The sequence below is a fragment of the Centruroides vittatus genome, unplaced genomic scaffold, assembly GCF_030686945.1.
Source record: "Centruroides vittatus isolate TY-2023 unplaced genomic scaffold, ASM3068694v2 contig_1788, whole genome shotgun sequence".
NCBI lineage: Eukaryota > Metazoa > Arthropoda > Arachnida > Scorpiones > Buthidae > Centruroides > Centruroides vittatus.
This window is the reverse complement of record NW_027121095.1, coordinates 72,707-82,721: the sequence shown is the minus strand read 5'-3', so window position 1 is coordinate 82,721 and position 10,015 is coordinate 72,707. Positions and strand designations below refer to the sequence as shown.

The 10,015-nt window shown below is 30.6% G+C and overlaps 1 protein-coding gene across 1 annotated transcript in view; it reads left to right on the top strand.

The window, feature by feature from the left end:
- Window positions 1-999: 999 nt before the first annotated feature.
- LOC136969465 (uncharacterized protein PF3D7_1120000-like) overlaps window positions 1,000-10,015 on the top strand; it is a 44,333-nt gene continuing 35,317 nt past the window's right edge. The window contains exons 1-4 of the transcript XR_010879831.1: window positions 1,000-1,586; window positions 2,181-2,300; window positions 2,540-2,782; window positions 9,087-9,268. The gene's annotated coding sequence lies outside the window, so the exon portion shown is untranslated. The remainder of the gene's footprint in view (window positions 1,587-2,180; window positions 2,301-2,539; window positions 2,783-9,086; window positions 9,269-10,015) is intronic.

Here is a 10,015-nt window from a genome sequence, read left to right as displayed (position 1 = left end):
TTAATGAGAGGACTGAGTTTGCACGTCTTTTACCAAGGAAACATAATTAGGTGTATATCCTGACAAAGATAATAATAATGATTCTTCAGTATGGAAATCAGTCCGGACAGAATGTTTAGTCTTCGTTAACTTTAAGTATGAAAATGCCAATTCACACAGGTATGTAGTTCCGAAACAGGAATAAATATATTTGCTACATTTGGTGATACTGGGATATTTTTCTCAATTGACGTGTTTCCAAAAATCCAAAAATATAGGGGTCTGTTGCCGAAAACGCTCACTTATCAAGTAAATAGATAGGTAAGAAAAGCCATAATTTAATTTAAAACATAAAGAACAGGTACTTACATTTTAAACAAATGAAAAATTGAAACTCAACGTTGTCACCGTGGATAAACAATATTGATTAATAATAATAATATTGTTAATACTAAAGAAAAGAAGCTACCGCATGACAGTATCAAATATTCAAGCTAAATGACTATGTTTTCTACGAGTCCAGTCATAACTGCATGCATATTGTTGCTTTTGCGCGTTACGTTCACGCGTTGCATTCAGTTACAAGTGTAACACATTAAGTCAAGACATCGCGAGCGATCGACCAAAATTGGCATCGCGATCGACTTGTTGGCCACCCCTGCTTTAGGGGGACCCAGTATCGAATCCAGACAAATCGAATAATCCCCAGGAATTTTTCAGAGGGAGGGATTTGACCGGATATGTTGGTCTCCATCCCTCATCACCCGGTCGCATTTTTGCAAGCCCATTATGAATTCAGTCAGGCCCACGACAATGGGGCGGAAAAAGTTAAAGAAAAAAAAAGACCCAGGAATTTAATTAGAGCTGTTTTTTAGATAAAATTATTTTCAAAAACAAAAATTGAATTATATATATATATATTAAATTTGGTTAATTGAAAAAAAATAATAAATAATAATAAAAATCTATAAACCGGAAAGATTTACAGAAGATGGCAACGTTTTACGTTAGTCACGTGACTTAAATTAACAATTTTGAAAAGTTGCAAGTGTCACATGTTGGTTGTAAACAATGATGGAAACAGAAAACCAAGAAAAAGATTCATCTGGTGACCTGGATGTCGTCGAATCGGAATGCAGTACAGTTCCTACTGATTTAACAGTTTCTATAGGTAGTGAAACAAATCGATTACTATCAAGCCACTCTTTCGATAGAAAAAGTTGGATTCAAGAAATGCATTTATTAAAATTAGAATTATCTAAAAAAATCTTTTAGTGCAGAATTTAAAAACGGATTTTATGTCGAGAGTCGAAGAACTGGAAGAGAAATTTGCAGATGCTGTTCACGAAAAAGAAATGTTAAAAATCCGATTGGAATCTCAACTTAATATTAAAGAAGATGAATGGAAAAAGAAAGAAGAGAAATTGAAAAAAGAACTAAATTTGCTTAGTCAAAAGACAAAAAGTCTTAATGATGTATGCGAAAGTACACAAAATGATTTAGACTATTTAATAAATCATTTAAATGACTCATTGTTGAGTGATAAGAATTTGTATGAAACTATCAAACAAAAAACTGAACCATTAACTTTTAAAGAAAAAATACTGGTAAGCTCAATCCTATGAATCTGTTTTCTTTTTATTTTATTGCAAAAATGCATATAATTTAATCGAATAACACAAATTTGTTGGTAAATAGAATATTAAAAAATAAAAGAAAATATTTATTTTTTAATACTCACCTTCTTTCTATTTAAAATTTTTCATAAACTAGACTTAAATATGATGATTTAATGAACATACAAAACTACTCCATTTGTTGATGTCTGCAATCAATTTATTAATGTTACAATCAATATTTATCATTAGGTATCCTGCTTAATTTAAAATTCAATAGGAAATTAAATAAAATATTTTGCTTTATTAAGAGTTAAAAATCAGTTTGACAGTATTTATTTTCAAGATTGTTTACATGTTACTTAATATATAATTCTTTAAAAATTTAATATTTACGTGTATTTTATAAAATATTTTTGAAAAATTTATAAAACATAAATAAAAAATTTTTAAATTCAATGCTAGTAAATTGAGTTATCTTGAGTATTTTTTTAAAAATTAATGATTTTAAGTATAAAGTTATAAGTATAAAGTATAAAGTAAGTAGAAAACTAATATATGGTAATCAATTTTGTTTTTATTTAGCTCAAATGTTATGACTTTGCTTTACATTATAAAATACAAGCAGAAGAATTAGAAGACAAATTAAAAAGAATAAATAAAGAACTACAAGAAAATAAAGAAAAATTTCAAGAACAAAAAGAAGTATATTACAATTTGTATTATTTTTTTTAAAGTAATCTAATTTTACTTTGTATAATTGCAAATTTTCAAATAATTTTTAGATTTATAATACTTTAATTTTCAAGTAATTTATAGATTATTTTACTAATAATTTTAATAAAGTAATATTATTTTTAATTGATTTAATTTTAGTAATTTATTATCACTTAATATGGTTGGCTCATTTGTATATTAAAATATGAATATTTATATTCATTCAGCTTTATCAAAAATACAGTTATGAATATACAAGCATTCAAGAAAAATATTTGAATACAGTTCAAGAACTTGCAAATACTAAAAGTCAAATTCAATATGGAGATTATGCTAAAGAAAATTTTTCAAGAGTTAAAGAAGAACGTGACAGACTTCAGTCAGAACTATTAGATTTGAGAGAAACTTTTAATAATTTACAAGCTACTAATACTGCATTAACAAATGAAAGAGATGATCTTAAAAGTGATGTAAATATTTTATATTTTTTTAAATTTAAAATATTTTACTTAAAAATTTTTTTCTCATTTTATTTCTTTTATAATATAATGCTGGGGAGACTATCCGATTTTCTTTTGAACAATTGGTTTGAATTGCTGTTTTTTTCTTTTTCTAGAAGGGACATTTGCATATGTGGTGTGGCGGACTTACCATTGGATGCATTTCATATTATTGCTGTTTGTCCTCTTTTGTCAAAATTACGTGAGGAGACTTTTGGGGTTCCCAATTTTTCATTTAATCAGTTTAAAAAAGTTATTTCTGATTTTGATTTATTCTTTAAGGCTTAAAGCGAAAGCTGTGCTTATTTATGTAAATTACGTTTCGGGGCGTAATCTGCCTACTATTTAATCTGTGGCTGCTTGGACTGCTTGGGAGACTATCCGATTTTCTTTTGAACAATTGGTTTGAATTGCTGTTTTTTTCTTTTTCTAGGTAAGTCTAGTTTATAATTATGTCCCAGGCTCGGAAGAGGAAGACCTTTTCTCCAACCGTTCCTGAACGATCAACAGCTAGGTTTAGGGGTGAGACTTCTTCTGGTGAAGAGGATATTGCGAATTTATTACAGGACTCAAATTTTGATGTGACAGAGGGAGTTAGGCTTCTATTGCGATTGCATGTTTCGCTGAACGGTAAGGTTGATGAATTTATCAGAAGACTGGATCATCTGACAGAGTGGCTTCAGAATGTAGATGAGGCGTTGATTGACTTCGAGATGAGGTTGGGGGTGGTTGAGTCAAAGGTTGGAGGGGAGGTAACCGGTGTTGGGCATTCGTTGGATATGGATAAAATTTTCACGAAATTTTCTTCTTTTGAGAGAGAACTGGATATTATGGATAATCAGAGAAGGATGAACAATGTTGTTATCCACGGATTGGAAGAGAGGAAAGAGGAGACTTCTTTGGAAATATTTGACACTATTAATTCTTTTGCGGTTAATACATTAAATTTATCCTCGTTGCATATTGTAAACGCGTATCGGGTTGGGAAGAGAGTTGGAGATAAACCCAGACCAGTGATTTGCCAATTTGGGTCTTTTAGTGATAAATTGAGGTTTAAAAAGACTGTATTTGAGAATCGGAATCTTAATGTTTTCGTGTATGATGACTTTTCTAAACGTTTGCGAGATATTAGATACAACCTAAGAGTATTTGGGAAGAAAAAAAGGGAAGAAGGAGCAAGAAGTGTCCGGTTAAGTTATGATAAGTTACTGGTAGATGGAGTTCGGTATAAAGTCGATGAAGTATCAGCTAAGGTGGTGCCGATCTCATAGCAACCAGTAATGTCTTCTGTGTTTTCTATCATGGCGTGGAATTGTGCTGGGATTGGTAATAAACCGCGGTCTTTTTGGAATTATTTATTGAAGTATGATGTGGTCTTTTTATCGGAAACTTGGTTTATTAAGGGTGGGAGCAGATGCTATTGGGAGGAATTAAGAGAATATCATTGTATTGTTGGTGATGCTTTGAGGGCTCACAGTAGGGGTAGACCTATGGCTGGTTGGTTGCTTTGCATTAAATCATCTTTGAAATTTAATATTATTTATAGGGATAGTTATATTGTATTGATTAATATTCTGCTACCATTAGGAGAGTTTAATATTGGTTTTGTTTATATGCAGGAACAAAGGTGGCAAGAAATTTTTGATGTACTGTCCAGGTTTGAGGTCGACGAATCGAATTGGATTTGGTTGGGTGATTTTAATGCACGGACTGGTAACGATAATGTGATTTCGACAAATATATGTGATAGTAGTGGTATTGCTGTTAATAAGAGAAGTAGAGCCTCCAAAGATGTAAATATGAATGTGAGAGGACTGAAAGTTCTTGAGTATTGTGCAGATAATGATCTAATAATTTTAAATGGTCGTGCTTCTGGTGATGAAGCGGGAGAGTTTACTTTTGTTTCTAACCGAGGGTCCTCAGTAATTGATTTGGGAATGGTTACTCCTTCTGTGTGGAACTGTATTAAATGTTTTAGAGTAGAGAGTTGTTTTTGGTCCGATCACTGCCCGATAGTACTTTATTTGGAAGATCGTGCCATAGATTCTTTGGGCGGTTCTGGTACTTGTTACCAGAGGATTTTCTGGGACAGTGGTCAGTTGGAGTCGTTGTCCGCTGATTTGTGGCGTTGCTTGGAGCAGACTCCCAATTTATCTTTGTTGGAGCTAAGTAAGGTGATATTGGATTTTGCCAAAGTGAAAGGATTGACTCAAAGGAAAAAGACTATGGTTGGAATTAATGATTGGTTTGACTTGGATTGTCGATTAATGATTAGAGCCAGAAATAGAGCTTGGTTAGAGTTCAAGAAAAATGGTTTGCCGGCTCAGAGGAGAGTTTTTGTGTTATACCGAAGTTTGGTAAAAAAATTATGTTTAGCAAAGAAGAAAGAATTTTGTAAAAGGTTACAAAATGTTAAAAATTTTTATAAAAATAATAGATTATTTTGGAATTTATGTAAAGCAAGAGGAAATTATGCTAAGGTTAATATTAGTTTATTTGATTGGTTTAGTTATTTTTTCTCCCTTTATGGCTCTGAAAGTCCATATGATGTTGATTTAGTGGTTTTTAATGATTGTGTGACTTGGTCAAACGAAATATTGGATTCTTGCATCTCGGAGGAGGAATTTAGAGTCGTTTTAAGTAAGTCGACTGTTGGCGGTGCTCCTGGAATAGATGGTATTCCTACTGAATTTTGGAAAATTGATAGTGCTTTTCTCTGTTTATTAGATAATTTTAATAAGGTTCTGAGAACTGGTGTTATTCCAGATGAATGGAAGAGTTCTTTATTGGTTCCGGTGCCTAAGGGTGGCTCAAGGTCGGTGCTTACTAATTACAGAGGTATTTCGTTGTTGTGTTGTGTCTCTAAGATTTTTTGTAGAGTCTTGTATTACAGGTTAATTAGTTGGTTGAATTTGAGAGATATTCTGTCAGAGAGTCAGGCTGGTTTCCGTGCAGGTTACTCTACTGTTGATAATATTTTTATTTTGCATACTGTTATCTCTAAGACACTAAGTAGGAAACGGCGTAAGGTTTATGCTTTTTTTATAGATTTAGCATCAGCATTTGATTCTGTTGATAGGGATTTATTATGGAGGAAATTATTAAAGTTTGGATTAAGTTTTAAGTTTGTATCCTTATTGGCAGAGTTATATAGTGGTTCGAATGTTAGGATTAAATGGAGGAATTTTTGTTCTCAGCCTTTCTTTTCTGATAAGGGTGTTAAACAGGGTTGTATCTTAAGCCCTATTCTTTTTAGTTTATTTTTAAATGATTTATTAAATTGTATTGATGATTCCGGCGGAGATGGTATAGTTGTTGGTGGGGTGTCTGTTAAAGTATTAGCGTATGCGGATGATGTGGTAATTGTGGCGGATTCTCCGAGGTCATTACAGAGGTCGATTGACCTTCTGGATAATTATTTAAGCGATAATAGTTTACAATTGAATCTTGCTAAATCAAAAATTGTGGTTTTTCGAAATGGTGGTAAGGCTTCTAAGGCTGACAAATGGTGGTTTCGAGGTGTTCCAATCTCGGTTGTATCTCAATATAAGTATTTAGGTGTAATTTTTAAAAGTAATGGTTATTTTAATACACATGTGAGGTCTTGTCAAGTTAATGCTGAGATAAAAATGGACAAAGTTATTCATATGTGTCAGTCTGCTAAGTTGTGTAATTTGAAGGATCGGTTAAGGTTATTTAATGCCGTGGTGGGCTCATCTCTCCTTTATGCTTCGGAGGTGTGGGGGTTTCAGGCGGAGAGTTTGGATACGGTATTAACTACTTTTGTTAAGAGAATGTATGGGCTTCCAAGGTGTACTCCTAGTTATCTAGTGTCTATGGAATGTTCATTGATTCCTTTGTCTTGTTTGATCCTGAACAAATCTGTTAATTGGATTTTTAGAACGTTGAGTTTAAATGAAGAACGCCTTAGTAAGATTTGTTTACGTTATGTTGTGAAACATGTTCAGTTGCCTTTGTCGAAGTATTGGTGGGCTAGTTGTTCAAGGAATGGAATCGATTTTGATAATTTGTTACAGGATTTTAATAGTGTTTATTTATTAAAGTTAAATAATTTTGATAATTATATTTTGAAGTTGAATCATGGCATATTATTAAGTTCTTATTGTGAATGGTATAAGAGTTTGAATAAACCTTTTTTTGATTGTTCTATTTATAATAGTAATTTTTCTTCTAATGTTATGGCCGTATTAATGCAAATAAGATGTAATTCATTAAGTTTTTTATGTAATTACAGAAGGGACATTTGCATATGTGGTGTGGCGGACTTACCATTGGATGCATTTCATATTATTGCTGTTTGTCCTCTTTTGTCAAAATTACGTGAGGAGACTTTTGGGGTTCCCAATTTTTCATTTAATCAGTTTAAAAAAGTTATTTCTGATTTTGATTTATTCTTTAAGGTATTTATTTTCATAAAGAGGGTTAAATTGATTATTTCATAATGTTTATTGTATATTTGATTTTCGATTTCTTTTTCATTGCTTTTTTAGGCTTAAAGCGAAAGCTGTGCTTATTTATGTAAATTACGTTTCGGGGCGTAATCTGCCTACTATTTAATCTGTGGCTGCTTGGACTGCTTGGGAGACTATCCGATTTTCTTTTGAACAATTGGTTTGAATTGCTGTTTTTTTCTTTTTCTAGGTAAGTTTTAGCTTTGTTGGTTGCTAATTTCTTTTTTCGGATAGTTCTCCCAAGTAGTTCTTTAAGTTTTATTTTCTGATTTGGATTTAGTTTATAAATTTTGCAATTATAATTTTAAATTATTACAATTGATGAATATATTTGTGAAATATGTTTTGTTATTTTATAAGATTATGTATACTTTGTTTTGTTCTATCCCCGCATCAGGGTCTTTGTACCAGAATGCTTAAATAAATAAATAAATAAAAAATAAATATAATGCTTAAAAATATAAAGTAAAGCTAATAGCAAGTATAATTATCATTAAGTCAGACTCTACTCAAGATATGATGCATGGTTCCCCTCTATCTCCCCACTTCCTCAATCTTTAACCATCAAAATTTAATTGTATTATTCCTCCTAATACACAAATCTTCCTGCAAAATTTCAGAAATTTTCAACAAAAGGCACAAGTTATTAAGCTTTAAAGTGGGTGAACAAAATACACACACTCCTACACACACTAACATCCATATATACAGAAATATACAGAAAAAGCTCACAATTTTTTTTTTTTTTTTTGCATTTTTTAACATTTTAAGGTCTTCAGAGTCCAAAAATGTAAAAATCTTGAGGGGTCAATTTTTGACTGATCACCATATTTTTCCTCTGTAATATATAACAGCTGGAAAAGTAAAAATATTATATTTTTATGAAAAAATTTATTTTGTATCACAATGATACACTTTAAATGACATGAACTAATTTATATAAAGTAGTTAAATTTTTTTTTTTATAAAGTCAGATTTGTTTACCATAAAAGACAGCATCAGTTTGAGACTTAGAGCAAGCAAATAGTTGGATTCATATACCTGATATTGTATATATTAAAAAGTTTCTTGTCTGTATTATTTAATAACAAAAACATAGTTACTTAGGACTAATGAATGAGCTTATTACACTCCCAGCATATTTAATTAACCTCTCTATTGCGTTTTGGCCTTATTGGCCCTTTTCAATTGGATAACATACAAAAAACAGAGTCTATGGTGACTATCACCAACTCTGTATTGTAATTAGCGGATAGATGAATAGCATATTCATTAACTATACATAAATGAACAATATTAATCAAGAAAGTATATTAAAAAAAAAATTCAAAAAATAAATAATTTCTCTACTTATTATTGTTTTATCAAATTTTCTTAAATAATTTGTGAATTTTTAAAAAATATTTTGTAAAATATTATCAAAACTAAAGTTTGTTGAATATTAATGAATTTTATATGAAACATGGTAAATAAAATTATCTACGTATGTCATTAAAGATCAAAAGCACTGTATGTATAAATAGCCACATTCATTATTAATAATAATAATTATAATTAATTAATTTTCAACTTATACATTTTTTAATTGTTTCAGCATGACTTTTTAATGTTAGTCAATGAAACAAGAACTAGTTCTAATTGTTATTTTATTTATTTACTTCATTTAATGTTATTAATGAGTTGTTGTTACCAGTTTAGGTGATTTCCAGTGATTACATTAAGCAAAGTTACTGTATTAGTAGTGCTTTAAACATGAAATGTAATGAAAACAAAGTTATTTATTAATGTTATAAATTTTTCAGATTCTGAAAATGAGACATCAACAAACAATACTCCAACAAGAGCGTGAACAGTTTGGCAAGCAATTAGCAGAAATAACTCAACAGTGGGGTGAAGCACAAGATCGTACATCCCAATTGATGCTTCAATTAGAACGTACTAAACAAGCACGTGAAACTATGTTTAATCAATTTATAAGTGCAAGGCATGTTACCTGTAAATTTAATTCTTTGTTTAAACAATTTATTTTAAATATAACATCTTACATATATATTAATTATTTAAGTATGAAATATATATACAGTGGTACCTCGGTATACGTCTGCTTTAGAATACGTCCAATTCAGAATACGTCCTGTTTGGACGAAACAAATTTTGCTCGGTATACGACTCTTGTTCGGTATACAACTTAATTCAATTATACACACCATCTATGAACAATAGCACTATCGGTGTACTAGACCAGATTAGATGTTTGCGGTGCTATGGCCTATAACTTTGTTAAATTTCTTCTGATTTTAATTTGTAAGTAAAACTTTATTATTTTTATTAATCATGAATTGCAAAAAGACAAATGAAAAGCAACAGAAAGCTATAAAAATGACTAGAATCACAATGGAACTGAAAAAAGAGATTGTTGAGAAATATGAAGGTGGCATGCGTGTTTGAGATTTAACTGTTGCATAGTGTATTCCGAGAACAACAATATTGACAATTGTGAAAAATAAAAATGTTGCAAAAGGGGTTAAATTAATTTCTAAACAGAAATCGGAGACATTAGATCATGTTGAGAAATTGCTTTTGCTTTGGATAACTGAAAAACAGTGTGCTGGCGACAGCGTATCAGAAGCAATTATTTGCGATTATTACTGTAATAACTTTAAAAATCTATAATAAAATTTATTTTTTTATTAATGTGCTCAAACAGTGTTTTAATTATTTTACAACCCCA